General features: G+C 44.6%; 3 non-coding genes across 3 annotated transcripts; all 3 read right to left on the minus strand.

The window, feature by feature from the left end:
* Positions 1-6130: 6130 nt before the first annotated feature.
* trnaw-cca (transfer RNA tryptophan (anticodon CCA)) lies at positions 6131-6202 on the minus strand. The gene has a single exon. It is a non-coding gene; the product is annotated as a tRNA-Trp (tRNA).
* Positions 6203-23137: 16935 nt separating this feature from the next.
* Positions 23138-23210, minus strand: trnaf-gaa (transfer RNA phenylalanine (anticodon GAA)). Its single transcript has one exon. It is a non-coding gene; the product is annotated as a tRNA-Phe (tRNA).
* An 835-nt stretch (positions 23211-24045) lies between these two features.
* Positions 24046-24117, minus strand: trnae-cuc (transfer RNA glutamic acid (anticodon CUC)). Its single transcript has one exon. It is a non-coding gene; the product is annotated as a tRNA-Glu (tRNA).
* Between the last annotated feature and the right edge of the window lie 1036 nt (positions 24118-25153).

Genomic DNA, 25153 nt, shown 5'->3' on the forward strand with positions numbered 1-25153 from the left:
TTGTGTTACAAACCATGAACCAGTTTCCCCTCAATTCCCAGGTTTACCAGTAAATCGGCCAACAAAAGCCCGAGAGAACCTTATTACTGATACTTTATCCAATCACTTTAATATGTGTTTTCTGGTTAGCAACACTTCTGCCGCCGGAAAATGTTCTCCTTGTTTACTTTATTAAAACTCTTCATGATGTTGAACACGTCGAGAAAATCTGCCCTTATCTTCTCTGCTCTGAGGAGAACAACCTCTTCTTCTCCACTGCTCCACGGAACTGAAGTCCCGCATCCGTCCTAAAGCGCAGTGCCCGAATTACACACAATACTCCAAAGGTTTGGTATAACTTCCTTCCTTTTGCCCTCTATGCCTCTGTCTGTAAAGCCCAGGATTCCGTTTGTTTTTCTAACACAGGACAAAATGCTGCGGATGCTGGAAGTTTGAAATAAAAACAGAATTTGCTGAAAATACTCAGCAGCTGTGAATGGCAGGTGAGTTGGAAAAAAGCGAATTAGGCTCGGAGTAGTGTGTAAGTGTTCCATGGTGTAATGGTGAGCACTCTAGACTTTGAATCCAGCAATCCGAGTTCAAATGTCGGTGGAACCTGGTTCCCTCTTGTCCCAGCTTTTGTAAAAGTAATTTTGATGGCAGCTGTGTGATTGGCTGCTCAGCAGCGGGAAAATGTCGAAGCTGAAGGTTTGGATGAGAAAAGGCCGGGCCAAAATGGAATGGTGGAGGTAAAATTTGTCCAGTTCTTCCAATATTGCTGCTGGGCGAGGTTTACAAGTAGCCTTGAGAGGGCAGTGATGTATCGCCATTGCAGTGCTGGTCCCCGACACAAACTCCATTCCCGAGCCTCCGACTTCATCCCAATTCCTGGTCACTGAGACTGAACCAGACAGCTTGCAACCTTGGTGCCGCATTTGACACTGAGATGAGCTTCCGCCCAAGACGGTCTACTTCCACCTCTGTAACGTCGCCCGACTCCGCCGCTGATCTGCTGCTGAAACCCTCATCCTTGCCTTTGTCACCTCTAGACTTGACGATTCTAATGTACTCCTGGAAGGCCTCCCATCACCCTCCCTCCATAAACTTCATCTCATCCAATCCTCTGCTGCCCGTATCCTAACTCGCACCATGTCCCGTTCACCCATCACCCCGGCTCTCACTCACCTACATTGGCTCCCAACCAGGCGACAACTCAATTTTCAAATTCTCTTCCTTGTTTTGAAATCCCTCCATGGACTCGCCCCTCTCTATCTCTGTAACCTTCTCCAGCCCTACACCCTCTGTGATCTCTGCACTCCTCCAATTCTGGGCTCTTACACATCCCCGATTTTAATCCTTCCACGATCTGCCGTGGTGGGATTGTGAGCTCAGGTCTCCAGATCATCATGAAGTCTGCGGCTGAGGAACAGTTTGTGGCGGGACCAGCACTGCAATGGCGATTCATCGCTGCCCCCTCAAGGCAAACCTCTCCACCAGCAAGCACTGGACAATTTTTTCCCCACCATTCCACTTTTCCTCTGGATTACAGGTCGAGTAACATAATCACTATGCCGCCATACCCCATAATTAATTGATTGAAGAATCGTTAATGAGCAGCGCAGAATCTGAACCAGGAAGAGTCAATTAGAATAGGGAATTCAATGTCCAATCAGGCACAGAAAGAGAAATAAAGAGAGGAAAATAAATGTTGGATTAAGAGGGAGAAAAGAAAGAGACAAAAGTAAAAACATTTTTATAATATCAAAAATCTTCAACAACAATTTATATCTGAAGGAATGAGATTCCACACTTATAAAAGTTAATTTTCAGTGCTAGGGAGGTTACTTGGTGGAAATTAAGACGACTTCGACTGAAATGGACGGGGTTGATGCGGTGTGTGAAATATGGTGACGATCTATGGTTATTAGCTGAGGCGACGCTGCAGGATCCTTTAAAGTTGTCCCGCGGATCCTCTGAAACCGGTCGATTGTGCAGCTTTGAGAGGGGCTTTCTGCACCATCAGGGCAGGAAACGGGAGTGAGGGAGGGACACTGTCGGTATCTGTGCTGAGTTTGAGTCTGTGAAGAATGGTCCAGGATCAGATAATGTACAGCCTCTATGAAATATTTTATTTTATTCCTTTATAATTACAATATGATTTCTTCCATTGTTCATTTTTATTAAATTGAAATAGGAAAGGTTTATTTTCAGTTTGAACCACGCACCAATTCTAGAACATAATGTTTCCCCCCAGGATCGAGCCGGAGACTTTTCGCCTGTGAGGTGAACATGATAAACCGCTACACTACGGGAACCTCTGCTTAGCTAAACATCCAGAAAGAACTGTTCAGCGAGAAGGTGAAATGCTGAATTCCAGATTCTGGAATAATTTCCTTTCACTAACATTTCTCGAACCGAAACTGCACAAGTCAAAAATGTTCCTTTCAAAATCATTAAACTCTCGAATTTCCAGGTCGCCCCCGAATCTTCTGAATCAGATGCCTCCAGTTTTCCCACTCAATCAATGTCCCTTTGCAATTTTCTGCTCCTATCCTCACTAATTACTGTGCCACTGTCAGACTTGGTTTACAGTTATCGATCGTAGGATCCGGAATGCACTGGCTGAAAGGGTGCTGGAGGCAGATTCAATCGTGGTTTTCAAAAGGCAGTTGCATAAGTAGCTGTATGATTGTATGATTCACTGAGATCACCTCTCGTTCTTCTCAACTCGAGAGAGTATAGGCCCAATCTACTCAATCGCTCCTCATAGGACAGCCCTCTCATTGCAGGAATCAGTCTGCTGAACCTTCTCACACCCCATCTAAGGCAAGTATATCCTTCAACAGGTAAGGTGACCAAAACTAAAATACGGTTTTGATCTGCTGGTAGTAAGCGAGCAAGGATCTGCGAGATATTGCAGTTTGTACAAGTGTTCCCTGGTGGTCTAGTGGTTAGGATTCGGCGCTCTCATCGCCGCGACCCATTGGTTCTTACAAAATTGTTTAATAAAATAATTCAAGTCTGTTAGACACTTAATAATTCTCTTAATCGACCCACTGCTTTTTGTTGCACACTGAAGGGAATGCTAACATGTTTTCCAGGTGAGAGTCAAACTTTAGTAACATTTTTGTAGAATCAGACAGCACAGAAGGAACCCATTAAGCCCCATCGTGCCTGTGCCGGCTCTTTGAAAGAACTATTCAATTAGTCCCACTGCCCTGCTCTTTCCCCATAGCCCTGCAAGTGTTTCTTTTTCAACTACATTTCCCATTTGAAAGTTAATGTTGAATCTATGATTCTATGACACTGTTTTTATTTTTACACGGCCTGGTTCACAGTTCTGAATATTGTCCATACGCCGCAAGTTTAATTGTTGTTCAGAAGCTGCTCGACCAGTTGTGTATTTTGAGCAGTTTCCCAGTTTATTTCCCTGTGATGTGATGATTGTGGGGGCTCGGTGTGTGTAACTGGATTTGCTGCAGTCCGCCGGCAGCAGGTGGTGAAAGCGGGCCAGAGACAGTGACTGCCAGGTGAGCTAGATTTCCTTACGCACCTTGGAATTCAGGAGAACCTGGTTCATGGTTTGCAGAGCAAACTGCTGAAATAAAGTGTGTAAAATGAGAAGGGAACAAATTCATGACATGCAAAGCATGGAAATTACTGTGTGAAATGGGCCTCGGATATTATTAACGTCAATATTTTTCTGCCTGACATGGTGGTGGAAGCAGATTCAATATTAACTTTCAAAGGGGAAGGAAATTGAAAAAGAAACACTTGCAGGGCTTTGGGAAAAGAGCAGGGCAGTGGGAATAATTGGATCGCTCTTTCAAAGAGGCACAGGCACTATGGGCCGAATGGCCTCCTTCTGTGCTGTCTGATTCTATGATTCTATAATAAGTTATCGCAGTTTGTCTGTCACCCAGTAAACTTGTTATTAATTCCTGCAGTGAGCAACACAATGTTGTGTGTTGATTAATGATGATTGAAACAATTATGAAGGGTCTCACTGACTTGAATTATCCCTAAATACCTTTGGTTAACAAAAATCTCTCAGTCGCAGATTAAAATGAACAATTGATGTTGTACCTTTGAAAGAGCTATCCAAATAGTCCCACTCCGCTGCTCTTCCCCCATAGCCCTGCTGACACTCATGCCAGTGGAAACTGTTTCCCCCATAATATTGAACAACTCTCTTAAACCTCCCCTGAAATGTGATTAATGGAGGTCAATGTGGGCAAATGTCAAGTCATCCACTAAGAAAGATCGGTCAGTCTATGATCTGAAAACATTGGCAGAGAATTTTTTTTTCTGTGAAATAGCCGGTCCTGTTTAATTTAACAGAAGTTGCCCCAGATCCCTGCTCTCACAAGCAATGAACATTTGAAAGCATTCTCCTAAAATACGATGTGTAAAATGAGATATGGGTTAAAAGTTCAGCACATGCAAGAGCAAAATAATTCACTGTATTTCGACTGTCCCTCAGTAAGCATATTTTAATGTATTTCATTCTGCAAAAGGAAGTTATTGGTTCAATAATGGTTATTAAATCAATTCTTATTTTATCACATTAGATGCATGTTATTAATTTAATAAAATTACTTCGCATTAATTAATTAAAAACGGTGATATCAAAATTAATTCCCTAACCGGGAATCGAACCCGGGTCAAAGTGTTGAAAGGAATCGGTTATGAATCGTTTAAAGTTGTCCTAGAAAAAATTCACACTGCTAAATTAAAATCACGGTTACAATGTGACAATACAAACGCTAGGCAGCGCCCGCGGTAAGACAATGCTTAAATTTAAACAGATAGTAGCGAAGTAACCGCTGAGCTGAAGCTGACACCAATAAAAAAAGTGGGAAACAACTCAATATAAAGGATGAGCTCACATATATCAGGGCCCGTGCAGTCTGGTCAACGTCAAGCCCCTCCTTTCTTAGTCAGAGATGTGAAAGGGAGTCAGACGCCACAAACTTGAATTAAAGGCACAAATACGAGTAACACTTACTTCCAAATCTTTTCACTGTAAATTAATTTCACTTTATTTCTCAGCTGTTTGCGTTGAATCTGAAATTCAGCACAATGGGATTTTATGTTCACTACTGATTCTATTTTCTGTGCACGGCAGAAATAACCGGTCCTGTTAAATTTGACCAAAGCTCCCCAGATTCCTGGTGTCATCAGCAGTGACCATTTTTAAACCAGACTCCTAAAGTTCTGTGTGTATAATGAGATATGGGCAACGGTACAAATTATTGAATTATCGACTCTACCACTGTTAGCATTTCTTTCATTGTGCAAAAGAAGATTATTGGTTAATTAATGATGCTTTCCCGTGAAAGCAACATAAAGTTTATCAAAATGCTTTCGCCCAACGTGGGGTTCGAACTAACGAACATTGAAATTAAGAGTCTCACACTCTGGCAACTGAGCTCGCCGGGTCTGATCACTTTGAACGTCTTTGTCGCTGCTTGCAGCCAGGTGCCTGGTGGCTCCGCTCCAGGGGTTTAACTTGTCCTGCAAACCATGAACCAGGTTCTCCTGAATTCCAAGGTGTGTAAGAAAATCAAGCATCAAAAGCCCTTTCATTAACCACAGGGCTTCAGGCAATGTTCTGATCGCAAAGCGCTTTTAGACACAAAACTACGGCATCTTTCCAGCAATCTGAGAAGTAGAGTTCTCATCTTCAGTTTCTTCAGGTAATCCACTCCCCAGGTCATTACCTTCTTTATTCAGGGCTATGGGTAGAACCAAGTGCCAAGAGAGGACAGGTGGGCTGGCAATATCAGCAATCTTTATAAACCCAGTATATCCAGCTCTGTGCTGATAGTTTTTGGGACCGGATCCAGTTCTTCATCAATGATGACAGGTTCTGGTCTCGGAAACATCTGCTTGTCAATATCTCTTGCCGATTTCCCGGTGTTTCCCGATTCTGTCTGTCTCTCTGGCTCTGTTTATTCTATGTGTGGCCACCTGCAGGTTGACTTTGAACGAATAACTGTATTTGTGAATAGTAAAATTAAATACATGAGGGCATCAGGCGCTTCTCTCCCTGACACTGGGGAAACAGTGAGACAGACTTTAGAGCAAGGGTCTGGTTATCGTGAAACAGCAAAGAAAATATTAATTACGGGATTATCCAAAAAAACGATGACCTCGACGTGATTTGAACACGCAGCCTTCTGATCTGGAGTCAGACACGGTACCGTTGCGCCACGAGCTCCACACTGCAACCAGCGATGTTTGTATATATACACGTTCATCAAACACTGTTTCATTTCTCCTGCCTTGGAGTAATGAACGGGCTTTATAATCCCCGCCCACTCGAGTCCCCCGGGTGTCAGACAGCATCAGAAGCAGCGCTCACCTGTCACTCACCGTCTCACGCCCGCTTTCACCACCTGCTGCCGGCTGACTGCAGCAAATCCAATTACACACACCGAGCCCCCACAATCATCACATCACAGGGAAATAAACTGGGAAACTGCTCCAAATACACAACTGGTCGAGCAGCTTCTGAAAAACAATTAAACTTGCGGCTGGAAGCAATATTCATAACTGCAAACAAGGCCGTGTAAAAATATAAACTGTGTGTGTGAGCCGAGGCCCTAAGCTCTGGAATTCCCTCCCTAAACATCTCCGCCTCTCTTTCCTCCTTTAAGACGCTCCTTAAAATCTACCACTTTGACCAAGCTTTTGGTCACCTGTCCTAATATCTCCTTATGTGGCTCGGTGTCAAATTCTGTCTGATAATCGCTCCTGTGAAGCGCCTTGGGGCGTTTCACTACTTTAAAGGTGCTACATAAATGCAAGTTGTTGTTGTTGTTATGTATATGTGTGTGGTGTTTATATATAAAATGGGTGTTTATAGAATGAGTACAATGCTGTGCACGTGTGTCAGTTGTAAATAGTGGTGAACGGTTATTTTTCAGACTGGAGGGAAATACACAGTGCTGTTCCCCAGGGGTCGGTATTAGGACCAATGCTCTTTCTCATATACATTAATTACCTGGACTTGGATATACTGGGCATAATATCAAAGTCTGCAGATGACAGGAAACTCAGAACTGTCGTAAATAATGAAATGGGCAGAGACATAGCAGATGTGTGAAGTGATCCATTTTGGTGGGATGATTGAACTGAGGCAATATAAACTAAATGATACAATTTTAAATCGGGTGCAGGAACAGAGAGACCTGGGGGTGTAAATATCTATCTCTGAATGTGGCGGGACAAGTTAAGAAGGCTGTTAAAAAGCACACGGGATCCTTGGCTTTATTAATAGAGGCATAGAGTACAAAATCAAGGAAGTAATACTGAGCCTTTATATATCATTGGTTAGGCCTCAGCTGGAGGATTCTGGGCACAACATTTCAGGAAGAATGTGAAGGCAGAAAAGATTTACAAGCTTGTTTCAGGGGATGAGGGACTTCAGTTAGGTGTATAGATTGAGACGTTTTCGTTGTTCTCCTCAGAGTAGAGAAGATAGCGATGAGATTTGATAGATGTGTTCAAAATCAGGAGGGGTCTTGCATGGTCAAGGAAACCTCCAGCTGATTACCACATACTGCTCTCCCTCAGCTGATGAATCAGTACTCCTCCATGTTGAACATAGATACATAGAAGATAGGAGCAGGTGTAGGCCATTCGGCCTCTCGATCCTGCTCCGCCATTTAATGAGATCCTGGCTGATCATCCAAATTCAGTACCCTGTCCCTGCTTTATCCCCATATCACTTGATCCCTTTAGCCTGAAGAAATATATCCAACTCCTTCTTGAATATACTTAATGAATTGGCCTCAACTTCCCTGTGTGGCAGAGAATTCCACAGGTTCAACGTTCTCTGGGTGAAGAAATTCCTCCTCAGCTCAGTCCTAAATGGCTTAATCCTTATCCTTAGACTGTGACCCCTGGTTCTGGACCCCCCCGCCATCGGGAACATCCTACCTGCATCTAGTCTGTCTAGTCCTGTTAGAATTTTATAAGTTTCAATGAGATCCCCTCCCATTCTTCTAAACACCAGCAAATGTATGCCTAATCGATCCAATCTCTCCTCATACATCATTCCTGCCATCCCAGGTATCAGTCTGGTGAATCTTCGCTGCATTCTCTACATGGCAAGAACATCCTTCCTCAGATAAGGCGACCAAAACGGCACAGAATACTCAAGGTGTGGTCTCACCAAGGCCCTGAACAACTACAGCAAGACATCCTTGCTCCTGTACTCAAATTCTCTCGCTATGAAGGCCAACATACCATTTGCCATCTTAACCACCTGCTGCACCTGCATGCTTACCTTCAGCGACTGGTGCACAAGGACACCCATGTCTCCTTGCACTTCCCCTTCTCCCAATCTATTGCCGGTCTGATAATAATCTGTCTTCCTGTTTTTGCCACCGAAGTGGACAACCTCGCATTTATCCACAATATACTGCAATTGTCATGCATCTGCACAATCACCTAACCTGTCTAAATCATACTGGAGTTTATCTGCATCCTCCACACAGCAGAGACACCCACCCAGCTTTGTGTCGTCTGCAAACCTGGAGATATTACATCTAGTTCCATTGTCTAGATCATTTATATATATTGTGAATAGCTGGGGTCCTCGCACCGATCCCTGTGGTACCCCACTAGTCACTGCCTGCCACTCAGAAAAAGACCCGTTTATTCCAACTCTTTGCTTCCTGTCTGCCAACCAGATATCTATCCAAGTAAGTACCTTACCCCCAATCCCAGGTGCTTTAAATTTACACGCTAATCTCTTATGTGGGACCTTATTAAAAGCCTTCTGAAAGTCCAAATACACAACATCCTCTGGTTCTCCCTTATCTATTCTACCAGTTACATCCTCAAAATATTCCACTGGATTAGTCAAGCATGATTTACCTTTGGTAAATCGATGTTGACTTTGTCACTGTTTTCCAAGTGCTCTGCTATTACATCTTTTATAATTGACTCTAGTACTTTCCCCACTACCAATGTCAGGCGTACCATTCTATAATTCCCTGTTTTCTCTCTACCACCCTTTATAAATAGTGGGGTTACATTAGCTATCCTCCAATCCATGGGAACTGTTCCAGAGTCCATAGAATTTAGGAAGATGACCAGCAATGCATCTACTATTTCTAGGGCCACTTCCTTAAGTATACTAGGATGTACATTATCAGGCCCTGGGGATTTATTGGCCTTCAATCCCATCAATTTTGCTAACACCATTTCCCTACATATATTGATTTCAGTCAATTCCTCCCTCTCATTAGACCCTATGTTGCCCGACATCTCTGGGAGGGTAATTGTGTTCTCATTTGTGAAGCCAGAACAAAAGTATGTATTTAATTGGTCAGCCATTTCCTTGTTCCCCATTATACATTCCCCTGATTCTGACAGCAAGGGACCGATGCTTGACTTCACCAATCTTTTTCACTGCACATATCTATAGAAGCTTTTACAGTCAGTTTTTATGTTCCCTGTAAGCTTACTCTCATAATCTTTATTCCCCTATTAATTAATCCATTTTTCCTCCTTTGCTGAATCCTAAACTGCTCCTAATCCTCAGGTTTGCTGCTTTTACTGGCCAAAATATATGAACACCACTTGGAAGAAGAACTGAGAGTATAAGGGCACAGAATGTACTCTGGGTGGAGGACTTCAATGTCCATCACCAAGAGTGGCTCAGCAGCACCACTACTGACCGAGCTGGCCGAGTCCTGAAGGACATAACTGCCAGTCTGGGACTGTGACAGATGGTGAGGGAAAAACCTCCTTGACCTCTTCCTCTCCAATCTACCTGTCGCAGATGCTTCTGACCATGACAGCATTGGCAGCAGTGACCACCGCAAAAACACTGTGGATACGAAGTCCCGTCTTCACTCTGAGAACAGCCACCTTGGTGTTGTGTGGCACTACCACTGTGCTAAATGGTATAGGTTCAGAACAGACTAGCAGTTCAAAACTGAGCCTCCAGGAATCGCTGTGGGCCATCAGAAGCAACGAATTGTATTCCACCACAATCTGTAATCACATGACTAGGCATATCACTCACTCTACAATTACCACCAAGCCAGGGGACCAACCCTGATTCAACAACGAGTGTAGAAGAGCATGCCAGGAGCAGCACCAGGCGTACCTAAGAATGAAGTGCCAACCTGGGGAATCTGCAAAACAGGACTTAATACCAGACGCAGCATGCAATAGACTGGGCTAAGCGATCCCACAATCAACAGATCAGATCAAAACTCTGCAGTCCTGCCACACCCAGTCGTGAATGTTGGTGGACCATTAAACAACTAATGGGAGGTGGAGGCTCCAAGAATATCCCCATCCTCAATGATGGTGAAGCCCAGCACGTGAGTGCAAAAGACAAGGCTGAAGCGTTTGCAAACAACTTCAGCCAGAAGTGCCGAGTGGTTGATCCATATCGGCCAACTCCCGAGATCCGCACCATCAAAGAAACCAGTCTTCAGCCAATTCCATTCACACCATGTGATATCAAGAAACGGCTGAGCGCACTGGATACAGCAAAGGATATGGACCCGGACAACATCCCGGCAATAGTGCTGAAGACTTGTGCTCCAGAACTAGCCGCGCATCTGGCCAAGCTGTTCCAGTACAGCTACAACACTGTCATCTATCCCACAATGTGGAAAACTGCCCACAAAATGTAGGGCAAATCCAACCCGGCACTTTACCGCCCCTTCAGTCTATTCTCAATCATCAAAACATGAAGGAAGGAGTCATCGACAGTGCTATCAAGCAGCACTTACTCACCAATAATATTCTCACTGATGCCCAGTTTGGGTTCCGCCAGGAACACTCGGGTCCAGATCTCATTACAGCCTGGGTCCAAACATGAACAAAGGAGCTGAATTCCAATTGTGAGGTGAGACTGACTGCCCTTGACATCAAGGCAGCATTTGACCGAGTCTGACATCAAGGAGCCCTAGTAAAACTGAAGTGAATGGGAATCAGGGGGAAAACGCTCCACTGGCTGAAGTTATACCTAGCACAAAAGAAGATGGTTGTGGTGGTTGAAGGTCAATCATCACAGCCCCGGAACATTCCTGCAGGAGTTCCTCAGCGCCATGTCCTAGGCCCAGCCATCTTCAGCTGCTTCATCAATGACCTTCCCTCCAACATAAGGTCAGATTTGTGGATGTTCCCTGATGACTGCACAGTGTTCAGCGCCATTCAGAACCCCTCAGATAATGAAGCCGTCCATGCCCGCATGCAACTCGACCTGGACGACGTTCAGGCTTGGGCTGATACGTGGCAGGTAACATGCGTGCCACAGAAGTGCCAAGCAATGACTATCTCCAAGAAGCCAGAGTCTACCCTCCTCCCCTTGACATTTAATGGCATTACCATCGCCGAATCCTCCACTATCAACATCTTGGTGTCCCCATTAACCAGAAACTTAACTGGACCAGCCAAATAAATACTGTGGCAACAAGAGCAGGTCAGAGGCTGGGTATTCTGTGGGGAGTTAATCACCTCCTGACTGCTAAAGCCTTTCCACCATGTACAAGGCGCAAGTAAGGAATGTGATGGAATAATCTCCAGTTGTTTGGATGAGTGCAACTCCAAAAGCACTCAAGATGCTCGACACCAGCCAGTACAAAGCAGCCCGCTTGATTGGCACCCCATCCACCACCTTAAACATTCACTCCCACCACCACTGGTGTACCGTGGCTGCAGTGTGTACCATCTACAAGATATACTGCAGCAACTCGCAAATGCTTCTTCGGCAGCACCTCCCAAACCCGCGATCTCTTCCACCTAGAATGACAAGGGCAGCAGGCACATGAGAACACCACCACTTCTAAGTTCCCCTCCAAGTCACAAACCTTACTAATGTAGAAGTATATCATCGATCTTTCATCGTCACTGGGTGAAAAACCTAGAACTCCCTACCGAACAGCACTGTGGGAGCACTATTACCATACGGACTGCAGCGGTTCAAGAATGCGGCTCACCACCACCTTCTCAAGGGCAACTAGGGATGGGCAATAAATGCTGGCCTTGCCAGCGACGACCAGATCCCATAAATGCTTAAAAAAGAAAGAAATGCAGTGTGCTAGGCCCAACCACCTGCAACTGCTTCATCAATGACCTTCCATCCAAAATAAGGACAGAAATGGGGATGTTCCCTGAAGACTGCACAGAAGGGAATGCAATGGATGTTGTCCACAGGGATTTTAGGAAGGTGTTTGATAAAGTACCACATAGAAGGCTGGTTAACAAAATTGATGCTCATGGAATAGGTGGTCAGTGGCAGCTTGGATAAGGAACTGGCTTAAGGACAGAAAACAGCAAGTTGTGGTAAATAGCTGTTTTTTCACACTGGAGGAGGTCCCCCAAGGGGCAGTGCTGGGGCCATTACTTTTGTGATATTTGTAAATGATCTGGATATTGGAATAAAGAGTAGAATTTCTAAATTTGCCGACGACACCAAACGTGGGTGTGTAGCAAACAGTGAGGATGATACCAATCGACTGCAGCAAGAAATAGAAAGCCTAGCAGAATGGGCAGACAAGTGGCAGATGGAATTTAATACAGAGAAGTGTGAGGTGATGTATTTTGGCAGAAGGAACAGTGAGAGGCAATATACACTTCATGGCACAGTTTTAAGAGTGTGCAGGGACAGAGGAGCCTGGGAGTTAATGTGCATAGGTCCTTGATGGTGGCAGGACATATGGAGAGAGTGGTTAAAAAAAACATATGGGATTTGGGCTTCATAAATAAAGGTAATGAGTACAAAGGTAGCGAAGTTATGTGGAACCTTTATAAAGCACTGGTTAGGCTACAACTGGAGTACTGCATCCAGATCTGGTCACTGCACTTTAGGAAGGATGTGAAGGCCCTTGACAGGGAGCAGAGGAGATTTACCAGAATGGTCACGGTGATGGGGGATCTGAGCTACAAGGACAGGTTGGAGAAGCTGCATTTGTTTTCATTATAACAACAAAAACGTGTATTTATATAGCACCTTTCACGTAGTAAATCGTCTCAAGGCGCTGCACAGGAGCATTTAAAGACAAAGGCGTTTATGGGGTGATTTGATAGAGGTGGACAAGATTATGATGAGCTTGGCTAGGTTAGATGGGGAAAGGCTGTTCCCACTAGTTCATGTTAATGGACTCGGGGACACAGATTTAAGGTATTGGGCAAGAGATACAGGGGGGACGTTCGGTAAACTTTTTTTACGCAGTGAGTGGTGAGGACCTGGAATTCGCTGCCGACAGAACTGGTGGAAATGGAGACACTCAATGTTTTCAAGGGGAGACTGGATAGGAACTTGAGAGAAATAAATGTACCGGGGTACGGGGATAGAGTGGGAGAATGGGACTGACTGGATTGCTCCACAGAGAGCCGGAACAGAATTGATGGACCGAATGACCTCCTTCTGTGCCGTTTTGACTCTATGACTATGAACTATAGAGTAGTGATAATGGGGGCTTCAACTTCCCTAATATATCTGAGAATCAGGCTAAATATAGAAAGTTCAGAGGAGAAGTGAAAAGGAAAATAAGAGGGAAAAGACAGGGTATGAGATTAGAATGACAACGAACATAAAAGGTAATCCAAAAGTCTTCTATATGCATATATTACCAAGGTTAACGACACTAATATAGTGGCAGAGTAAGTAGTGCAGATGGGAGCAGGAAATTGCAAAGGGACATAGATTGTGTGGGTAAAATCAGAGGCATCTGATTCAAAAGATTCGGGAGAAGGAATTTAGGGACTTTAATGAGTTTGAAAGGAACATTTTTGACTTGTGCAGTTTTGTTCAGAGAAATGTTAGTGATGGGAAATTAAACCAGAATCTGGGATTCAGCATTTCACCTTCTCGCTGAACAGATCTTTCTGGAGAAGTTGGGCATCAGTTGTTGTAGGTTAGCGGTTATCACGTTCGCTTAACACGTGAAAGATCCCCGCTTCGAGCCCGAGCGGGCGCATTATGCTCGAGACTATTATTTATGTGAAATTAATTGATACACAGTGTGTAAAATCAGATAGGTGATAAAACTTCATCAATGAATAAAGTTTCACAAATTATTAAAGTTTAGTTATTGAAGATTCGACTGTCCCTCAGTGTGAGCATTTCTTTCATTCTGCAAAATCAACGCTATCAGTTAATAAATGGTGATTAAAGCAATTAAACCACTAAACTACCAGAAAACACTTTGAAGAGTTTATCACAATTGCTGACATTTCTTCTCTTTTTTCTTGTGTTTTTTCAGCTCTTGGTCCTTTTCAGCTCCTGACTGCGGATATTCCTCTGATTTAAAGTGAACAAAATGCAATATCTCGCAGCCCCGGCCTCGGTTAACACCAACAGATCTAAGCCACATTTCAGACACGGAAACAAACCCATTAATTATTCGCTCTTCCCCAGCTCCAGAGCTCAGATTGTTATTGTCCACCCCAGTGACCCGGGCCAAACCTCCCCATACACCGAGCACAGGCTCAGGAAATCCCCAGGGGAGATGATAGCACAGTCACTGAGCCTTCGAGAAACATTGAACAAGCACCAGGACTGAAACATTTTAAATGCAGAAGTGAGCAAGTGAGTTTTCTAGCATTGAGGAGCGGTCTAAGGCGTCTGCGTTTAGGTCGCAGTCTCTTCTGGTAGGCGTGTGTGCAAATCCCACTTCTGACATTCTGCATATTTAATTACTAAGTGCAACTCATTTCTTTTGACGCCGCTGTGAAGCGCTTTGGGACATCCCTCAAAAGTGGGATTCAGCGGTTCACCTGCTCGCTGAGCATTCCCATCTGACCCGGTACTGAATGTGGAGACGTTTCCGCAGTGTGGGAGCTATCACATACGCGGAATCATTTTGATGGATCTTGCTCCTCATGCATGTCCAGGGGCGAGTTTGCTCTCCTGTGAAAGGACGTAAGAAAATAAGAATGAAATAATTAGGAGCAGGAGTAGGCCATATGGCTCCCGAGCCTGCTGCGCCATTCAATCAGATAATGGCTGATCATCGACCTTAACTCCACTTTCCTGCCTATCTCCATATCCATTGATTCCACTACAGTCCAAAAATCTATCGATCTCTGCCTTGAATATACTCAACGAATGAGCATCAGCAGCAGTTTGGGGCAGAGATTTCCAAGGAAAGCGGCTGAAATCCATTTAAATCTAACAATGGCTGATGTCACAAGCACCGAACATTTTTAAGCAAACTTCTAAATTAGAGTGTGTAAAATCAGAAGTGATAAAAATTCATGGCATGCAAAGCATGGAAAGTACTGTGTGAAATGGGACTTGGATAATATTAATGTAAATATTTTTCTGCCTGACATGGTGGTGGAAGCAGATTCAATGTTAACTTTCAAAGGGGAAATAATTGAAAAAGAAATATTTGCAGGGCTTTGGGAAAAGAGCAGGGGAGTGGGAATAATTGGATTGCTCTTTCAAAGAGCCGGCACAGGCACTATGGGCCGAATGGCCTCCTTCTGTGCTGTCTGATTCTATGATTCTATATTAAGTTATTACAGTTTGTCTGTCACCCAGTAAACTTGTTAGCAATTCCTGTAGTGAGCAACACAATGTTGTGGGTTGACTAATGATGATTGAAACAATTATAAAGAGTCTCACTGACTTGAATCATCCCTTATTACCTTTGGTTAACAAAAATCTATCAATCGCAGATTAAAATGAACAATTGATGGAGCATTTTTGAAAGAGCTATCCAATTAGTCCCACTCCGCTGCTCTTCCCCCATAGCCCCGCTGACCCTCCTGCCAGTGGAAACTGTTTCCCCCATAATTTTGAACAACTATTAAATCTCCCCTGAACTGTGATTAATGCAGTTCAATGTGGGCACGTGTCAGATCATTCACTTTGGGTCTAAGGAAGATCGGTCAGTGTTTGGTCTGAAAAAACTATGTCAGGGAATATTTTTTCTGTGAAGAAAACGGTCCTGATTAATTTAACAAAAGTTTCCCCAGATCCCTGCTCTCACAAGCAATGAACATTTTAAACTATTCTCCTAAATTACAATGTGTAAAATGAGATATGGGTTAACAGTTCAGCACATGCAAAGAGCAAAATAAATGACTGAAGTTTCGACTGACACTCAGTCACCAGATTATAATATTTTTCATTCTGCAAAAGAAGGCTGTCGGTTAATTAATGGTGATTAAAACATTTCTTATTTTTTCACATTAGTTGCATGTTATTTATTTACTCAAATTTCTTCGCTTTAATTAATTAAAACCAGTGATGTCAAAGTTACTTCCCTAACCGGGAATCGAACGCGGTCACACTTACGGATCAGAATAGCTTATTGAATCATATAAAGGTGCCCTCGAAAAATATCACTCGGCTAAATTAAAATCACGGCTGCAATTTGTTTCGGTGTAAAATAAGGAGATTGAAAATGACAAAAAAACGCCAGGCAGCGCCCGCGGTGAAACAGGGCTCGAACTTAGAATTAAGTTGGTGCTGCGAAGTAACCGCTGAGCTAAAGCTGACGCTGATCAAAGACTGAAAAACCGCTCAATATAAAGGATGAGCTCACAGATATCAGGCGCAGTGCAGTCAAATGTCAAATCCCTTGTTTTTTATTCAACAGAGGAAGAAGAGACATGAGCGGGAATCAGAAGCCACAAACTTTAATTAAAGGCACAAATACTTACTGACAAATCTTTTCACTGTAAAATTCTTTCACTTTATTTCAACGCTGACTGCGTTTAATCTGAATGTCAGCACCATGGGATTTTAAATTCAGAACTGCTTCTATTTTGTGCGCATGGTAGAAATAACTGGTCCTGTTCAATTTGACCAAAGTTCCCCAGATTCCTGGTGTCATCAGCAATGATCATTTTAAACCAGACTCCTAAAGTACAGTGTGTAAAATGAGATATGGGTAACAGTACAAATTATTGAACTGTTGACTCTCCCTCAGTTAGTATTTCTTTCATTGTGACAAAGAAAATTGTCGGTTAATTCATGAGGCTTTACCGTAAAAGCAACAAAGAAAAAGTTTAACAAAAACCTTCAACCAACGTGGGCACGAACCCAGGAGCCTGCGACCGACTGAGCAAGCATGGCCTGATCAATTTGACTATCAATTATCACTGATCGACAGTGGCACAATAATTAGTGTGGATGGGAACAGGGAATTGCAAAGGGACATTGATTGAGTGGAAAAACTGGAGGCATCTGATTCAGAGGATTCGGGGGCGACGCGGAAATTCGAGAGTTTAATGACTTTGAAAGGAACATTCTTGACTTGTGCAGTTTCGGCCAGAGAAATGTTACTGAAAGGTAATGAATCCAGCATCTGGGATCCAGCATTTCACCTTCTCGCTGAACAGTTCTTTCTGGATATTTAGCTAAACAGAGGTTTCCATATTGTAGTGGTTATCACGTTCACCTCACAAGTGCAAACTCCCCGATTCAATCCCGGGCGCAAGCATTATGTTCGATAAATGGTCCCCGGTTCAAAACTGGAAAGAAACCTTCCCCATTTCAATTGAATAAATATGAAATTGGAAAAATTCATATTGTAATTAAATATCAATAAAATAAAATATCTCATAGAGCCCGTATATTATCTGAGCCCACACCATTCTTCACAGTCTCAAATTTAGCACAGATACCGACAGTGTCCCTCGCTCACTCCCGTTTCCTGCCCTGATGGTGCAGAAAGCCCCTCTCAAAGCTGCACATTCGACTGGTTTCAGTGGATCCGCAGGAGATCTTAATATAATCCTGCAGAGTCGCCTCTGCTAATAATGATAGGTCATTACCATATTTGACACACCGCCGAAACTCCGACCAGTTCAGTCTAAGTCCCCTTTTTAACAGTCTTAATTACTGCCAAATAACCTCTCTGGCACTGAAAATATATTTTATAAGTGTGGAATCTCATTCCTTCAGATATAAATTGTTGTTGAATATTTTTTTTTTAATAAAAATGTTTTTACATTTTTCTATTTTTCTTCTCTCTCTCTAAATCCAACCTTTATTTCGCTCTATTTATTTCGCTTTCTGTGCCTGATTTGACATTGAATTCACTGTTCTAACAGATCCTGGTTCAGACTGCGCTGCTCATTAACGAATCTTCAATCAATTATTTATGAGGTAGGGCGGCACAGTGATTATGTTAATCGATCAGTATTCCAGAGGAAAGGTGGAATGGTGGGGAGAAAATTGTCCAGTGCTTGCTGGTGGAGAGGTTTGCCTTGAGGGGGCAGCGATGAATCGCCATTGCAGTGCTGGTCCCGCCACAAACTGTTCCTCAGCCGCAGACTTCATGATGATCTGGAGACCTGAGCTCATAATCCCACCGCGGCAGATGGTGGAAGGATTAAAATCGGGGATGTGTAAGAGCCCACAATTGGAGAAGTGCAGAGATCTCAGAGGGTGTAGGGCTGGAGAAGGTTACAGAGATAGGGGGAGGCGAGTCCATGGAGGGATTTGAAAACAAGGACGAGAATTTGAAAACTGAACTGTCGCCTGAAGGGAGCCAATGTAGGCGAGTGAGACCCGGGGTGATGGGTGAACGGGACATGGTGCGAGTTAGGATACGGGCAGCAGAGGATTGGATGAGCTGAAGTTTATGGAGGGAGGGTGATGGGAGGCCTTCCAGGAGTACATTAGAATCGTCAAGTCTGGAGGTGACAAAGGCAAGGATGAGGGTTTCAGCAGCAGATCAGCTGAGGCAGAGGCGGAGTCGGGCGATGATACGGAGGTGGAAGTAGACCGTCTTGGGCAGAAGCTCATCTCGGGGACAAATACCAAGGTTGCAAGCTGTCTGGTTCAGTCTCAGTGGCCAGGGATTGGGATGAAGTCGGTGGCTCGGGAACGGAGTATGTGTCGGGGACCAGCACTGCAATGGCGATACATCACTGCCCCCTCAAGGCTACTTGCAAACCCCGTCCAGCAGCAATATTGGAAGAACTGGACAATTTTAACTCCACCATTCCATTTTGGCCCGGCCTTTTCTCATCCACACCTTCAGCGTCTACACTTTGCCACTGCTGAGCAGCCAATCACACAGTTGCGATCAAAATTTGTTTTATTTGTCCCCAGCTGGGACAAGAAGAAACCTGGTTCCACCGAGACTCAGATCGCTGGATTCAAGGTCCAGAATGCTCCCCATTGCAGCATGAAACCCTTATACAGCATTTTTGAGGCCAATTCGCTTTTTTCCAACTCGCCTACCATTCACAGCTGCTGAGTATTTCCAGCGAATTCTGTTTTTATTTCAAACTTCCAGCATCCGCAGCATTTTGTCCTGTGTTAGAAAAACAAACGGAATCCTGGGCTTTACAGACAGAGGCATAGAGGGCAAAAGGAAGGAAGTTATACCAAACCTTTGGAGTATTGTGTGTAATTCGGGCACTGCGCTTTAGGACGGATGCGGGACTTCAGTTCCGTGGAGTAGTGGAGAAGAAGAGGTTGTTCTCCTCAGAGCAGAGCAGATAAGGGGAGATTTTGTCGACGTGTTCAATGTCATGAAGAGTTTTAATAAAGTAAACAAGGAGAACATTTTCCGGCGGCAGAAGTGTTGCTCACCAGAAAACACATATTAAAGTGATTGGATAAAGTATCAGTAATAAGGTTCTCTCGGGCTTTTGTTGGCCGATTTACTGGTAAAGCTGGGAATTGAGGGGAAACTGGTTCATGGTTTGTAACACAAGCAGTGCGCGGGGTCAGACCGGCCCGGCTAGCTCAGTCGGTAGAGCCTGAGACTCTTAATCTCAGGGGCGGTTTGTGTTTCAAATTATTGGGCTGGTTTCACAGGCGATCCCCAGCTCTAAATCCCCGGCACCTCTCGGTCAATGACTCTTTCAAAAAATGCTATTCAACAACATTATCAGGAAATCTGAAGTGTTTATAAACACCAGAAGCTGACACACCAGGGAAGACCTCACAGTCTTGGACATAGTGAAATACACTGAAGTGTTTATAAAAAGTTACAGGACCCAACACGTGTGTAAAATTCCCCGTTGTTTTGTCGGCCCTGATGGGTTGTGAAGGGAGAGACGGGCCGAAGTCCCACTGAGCCGCAATGACCCCGAGCCAAGGTGAAATTAAAGTCAGTTCAATCTTTAGCAGCGAGCGGCTGGAGAGAGACAAGATTCCGGAATCAAGGAGAGATTTTCTTATTTTGTTGAACCGCATTTATATGAAACACTCATTGACCGAGCTGGGAATCGCCTTTAAAATCAGCCCAAAAATTTTAAGCGCAAACTCCCCGCCGTGGGGATGAAGTATCCGACACTCCACCGACTGGGCTAGACGGACTGGTCTGTCGCAAGGACCCTGCCTGTGCTCCAGTTTCCTCTCAATTCCCCGGTTTATCAGTAAATCCACCAGCAAAAGCCCGAGGGAACCTTATTACTGATTCATTGTCCAATTACTTGAATAGAAAGCGAGCGGAGGAGAAGGATTGAGAGTTTTTAGTGTGGGACAGAAGTGATGTTGTTTGACGGAGAAGCGACACAATCTCAATCAGTGCAGAGAGAGGTGAGTCAGCGGGTCACCTTCTCCCTTAACACATCCTTCTGACTCGCGGCTGACAAACTGAGCTGAGCTTTCGGGACTGTTGCAATTATCCCGCTCGACTTACACCCGAAATGCCCCCGGTTCCGCTCCAGGGCGGGATGAATGATTTTGAAACTTGCTCCAGGTGAACCTCCAGGGGCGAGTTTCTCCCCCTGTGTAAAAGCGGCAACAATTGTCGGTCCCTGTTAAACTGAACAACGGCTGCACCAGATTCCCGGTGTGATAAACACTGAACATTTTTAACCAACTCCTCAAATACCGTCTGTAAAATGAGAACTGGTGAAAATTCTTCACAAGCAAAAGACAAAACACTTATGAAAGTTTTGCCTGTCACTCGGTGACCATGTTAGGATTTCCTTCAGTCTGAAACAGAAAGTTGATTCGTCAATTAGAAGAATTGTTCACCTTTTTAAAGAGTTTATTGAGCTTTGTCAAATTCAGATAATAAAGTGTATTAATGCAAAAGTTAATCCCGGACCTGCGTTTGCAGATCGCAGTTCTCTTCTGTGATGTTCTTGGCCCAACCAATGGCAGAGTTTCCGTAGTGTCGTGGTTATCACATTCGCATAACACGGGAAAATTCCCCGGTTTGTAACCGGAAGGAAACATTTTGAAAACGTTCCCCATTAAAATTGAATTAATATATAAAAAAGGAACAACTGATCTTGTGGTTAAATTTCAATGAAGTGAAAAATCTCGCAGAACCCGTATATTTTCTCTGTACAATGCTGCACAGACTCACACTCAGCACAGATGCCGACAGTGTCCCGCCCTCACTCCCGTTTCCTGCCCTGACGGTGCAGAAAGCCCCTCTCAAAGCTGCACATTCGGCTGGTTTCAGTGGATCCATGGGAGCTCGTTAAAGGATCCTGCAGCGTTGCCTTGGATAATAACAATAGATCGTCACCATATTTCACCCACAGCAGCAACCCCGTCCATTTCAGTCTAAGTCCACTTTTTAAATATATCACGCCAGGCAAACTGTGTCTACAAAATGACATTTCAGGTGAGAACACAAAAGACATGTTCGCGCAACCACAGCACCAAGTGCGGGTAGGCATCTACCTGAAATGCAGTGAGGTGAACTATTAGCACAAGCTCCAGATGTACATGTTTCCATGTCTAAAATGCACGCACCGAACAATGCAGCTCCTGGGAAAACTGCAAATCCACGCAGGGCTGCCCTGCATCATTTGAAACAACAGTCAGACACAAGATTCTGCCAGTTTCCAATGTCTTCTCCTTCTGCTCCTATCACTTCTTTCCCTCCAGCTTCCTCTGCTCCTCCAGCCTGCAGGTGAATTAGATGCTTGATGTAAACGCAGCGGGTTCATGACACAAACCCTTCCCTTTCCCTCCGAGAGGATGACACACTGTAGGTTGCTCCGTAACCGCAATAGCTCAGTGGGGAGGAGCAACTTGAAGAGTTATAAAAGTACAAAACTAAAATACTGCGGATGCTGGAAATTGGAAATAAAAACAGAAACTGCTGGAAATACTCAGCAGGTCAGGCAGCATCTGTAGAGAGAGAAACAGAGTTAACGTCAGACGAACGGTCATCGACCTGAAACGTTAACTCTGTTTTTCTCTCCACAGATTTAATAATGGTCCCTGATTCAATCCCGGGATTCGGCAGTTTTCAATTCATTCCAGTTACTTTCCGCTGCCATTCTCGAACTGAACGATTTAATCAGGAGTTATTTTCTGGCACTGAAGGATTAGCGATTGAATGGACAAACATCAAGTATGGGAATTATTTATAACGTTTTAGATTGATCGATTTCCTCCTGTGTTTTTCTCTGGATGTTGTATCTCTCGGTGCTGGGCGAACAATTCATTGATTCATTTGTCCTGAACTGAAGCCTTTTGCCCATCTCGCGGGGTCAGAGCCGCCCTGTCTGTCTCTTACCTGCTTGTGACCATTATCGGGAACATGCCGCCTGTTCCACTTTCAACAGCAAACCCAGAAAGACAAATAAACAGAAAGATGTGTCTCTCAGCCCCGGTGGCAAAGGTGCAATGGATGTTAATCCAATTAAATCCCCCGGGAGATTCTGTGCGCATTGGCGTCCTTATAACGTTTGTATTTTAAATGTGCGGGAAAAGCGTAAAATTATAAAAATGCTCCGATGGCCCGCACGGGGATCGAACGCGCTAACTTGGCGTTATTCGCACCACGCTCTCACCAACTGAGCTAACCGGCCACAATGCTCTGCTTGGGCAGGCTCGAACCCAGGCTGGGAGATTGTCTTTCAAGCTCACACTGGGTGACCGAGTTACGGCACAAACATTGAACACACCACATCGCTTAAACATTGTTAACTGTTCCTTTATACAACTGGGCAGTGTGTTAATCGAAAGTAACAGAAAGACAGCTCTATGGTCGAACAAACCTCATCTAAAATTTATTATCGCACCACAGCCCCTCCCACAAACACTGTCCCAGTATAAAAGGAGACGGCGGGACCCCGACTGGATTCGAACCTGCAGCGGACGGTTGGAGCCGGATCCAGCATGTCCGATGTGGTTTCACTCCCATTCGTTTGGGAAACGCGGCATCAGGAGCGTAAAATTTCTCCTCATTCGCTCCTCTCGTAGTGAAGGAGACAGAAAGTAACTAAAACCTACCGAAACCCGGGATCGAACCAGGGACCTTTAGATCTTCAGTCTAACGCTCTCCCAACTGAGCTATTTCAGCTTCACATCAAAAGCAGTATACTGTTGTTCTTTTGGAGGTTTTTCTAACCCCGGGTGGAATTGCCCCTCTCGCTCATTCCTCACTTCGGGCAATGTGACCCGACCAGACCTCGGAGCTCAGGTTGTGTTAAAGTAAAGCTGGAGTGTTGATAAAGATACAAAGCTGACACAGCACGGGGGACCTCACCGTGTTGGACACAGCGTGAAATGCAATGAAATGTTCAAATAAAGTTAAAGAGCACAACACATGTGTAAAATTCCCTGTTCTTTTCTCCACATTGATGGGTTGTGAAGGGAGAGACGGGCCGAAGTCTCACTGAGCCGCACTGATCACGAGCCAAATCAAGTTCAATCTTCAGCTGCAGGTATGGTGCTGAGCCCGACACAGAAGTGAAAATGCCTGTGGTTCTTAGTTCCTCACACAGTGGGCTACTGAGCAATACAGGAAGGGCTAATGAACATCTTAATGCTCAAGTTATCACGGGCCACGGACTCTCTGATTCCAGTCTTGCACACGTTGCTAAGTTTCAAATATTGCATTTTTCACACTGGCAATGAATTGATTGATAGCCGTGCCTGTGATAAGGTAAGTTTGTTAGGGAGATGCAGTGGGCAAGAAGATACACGGAAGACTGATAAAAACCGTGACTGCCCTGACACTGTGAGCTGCAGTTAAATGTTGGCAACATTTAAAGTCAGCCAGTGTAAAAGTTGACAGAAATCAATTCCTGCTGACTTTGAAACCGGTGTATTTGGTATCGCTGCATGAAGAGTGATATTCAGCAGTGGTGTGGAAAGTTGTGTGGTGGCAATTCAAACAGACCGAAAACGCACTGTTCCCTGACCGGGAATCGAACCCGGGCCGCGGCGGTGAGAGCGCCGAATCCTAACCACTAGACCACCAGGGAAGCTGCAGCCAGCCTCCTGCCAGCAACACAGTTTTTCCTGCCTGCTCCTTTGCAATTCAGATCATTTCGCGCCAGGCAAACTGTTCGGACAAAATTATATTTTTTACTTATGAACACAACAGACATGTTCGCGAAAGCACGGCACCAACTGTAGGTAGGCATCCACTTGAAATCGATTTCCTCCTGTGTTTTTCTCTGGATGTTGTCTCTCTCGGTGCCGGCGAACATTTCATTGATGCATTTGTCCTGAACTGAAGCCTTTTGCCCATCTCGCGGGGTCAGAGCTGCTCTGTCTGTCTATTACCTGCCTGTGACCTTTATCGGCAACAGGCCGCCTGTTCTACTTTCAACAGCAAACCCAGAAAGACAAATAAACAGAAAGATGTGTCTCTCAGCCCCGGTGGCAAAGGTGCAATGGATGTTAATCCAAATAAATCCCCCGTGAGAGTCTGTGTACATTGGCTTCCTTATAAAGTTTGTATTTTATATTTTCGCAAAAACCGTAAAATTAGGCTGATGGCCCGTCCGGTGATCGAACCCGCGCCCTTGGCGTTATTCGCCCCCCCACCGTGCTCAGTGTTCAGACGCTCAGCAGAGTCGGCAGCATGAAGTTGGCAAACTGCCTGCAGTCCTTCGAACGGGCCTGGGTTGCGAGCCCATCTCGATCCCCGCACCCATTCTCGGGGAAAGGAATCTCTCGGCCTATCTCCTATTGATAAACTCACGGTCTGCTGGAGCACAGAGCTCTCAGCCTTTACTCACTGATCTTCACACGATGTGATTGTGTTTTGTAAATCTCTCACTCGCTCTCCTCGTGGTCAAACACAACGTTTACCGGCTGTGTTTTCCAGCAGCCAGTAAGTTGATTTGAAAAGGCCATTGTGACAGGGTTTGGGCTCTGAGTCCAGTCACAGGTCGGGTTGTGATGCCTTGTGGCTCAAGCGGTCACCTGACCTGCCAGCTGATGACCTCACTGCTGATGATGACCTCATAATTAACCCCGTCGTACAGCTGTGGGCTGATGTTTAAATTGATG

This window comes from Somniosus microcephalus, unplaced genomic scaffold (genome assembly GCF_052327205.1).
Source record: "Somniosus microcephalus isolate GS21.2 unplaced genomic scaffold, FLI_Smic_1.0 unresolved_chr4, whole genome shotgun sequence".
Classification (NCBI taxonomy): domain Eukaryota; kingdom Metazoa; phylum Chordata; class Chondrichthyes; order Squaliformes; family Somniosidae; genus Somniosus; species Somniosus microcephalus.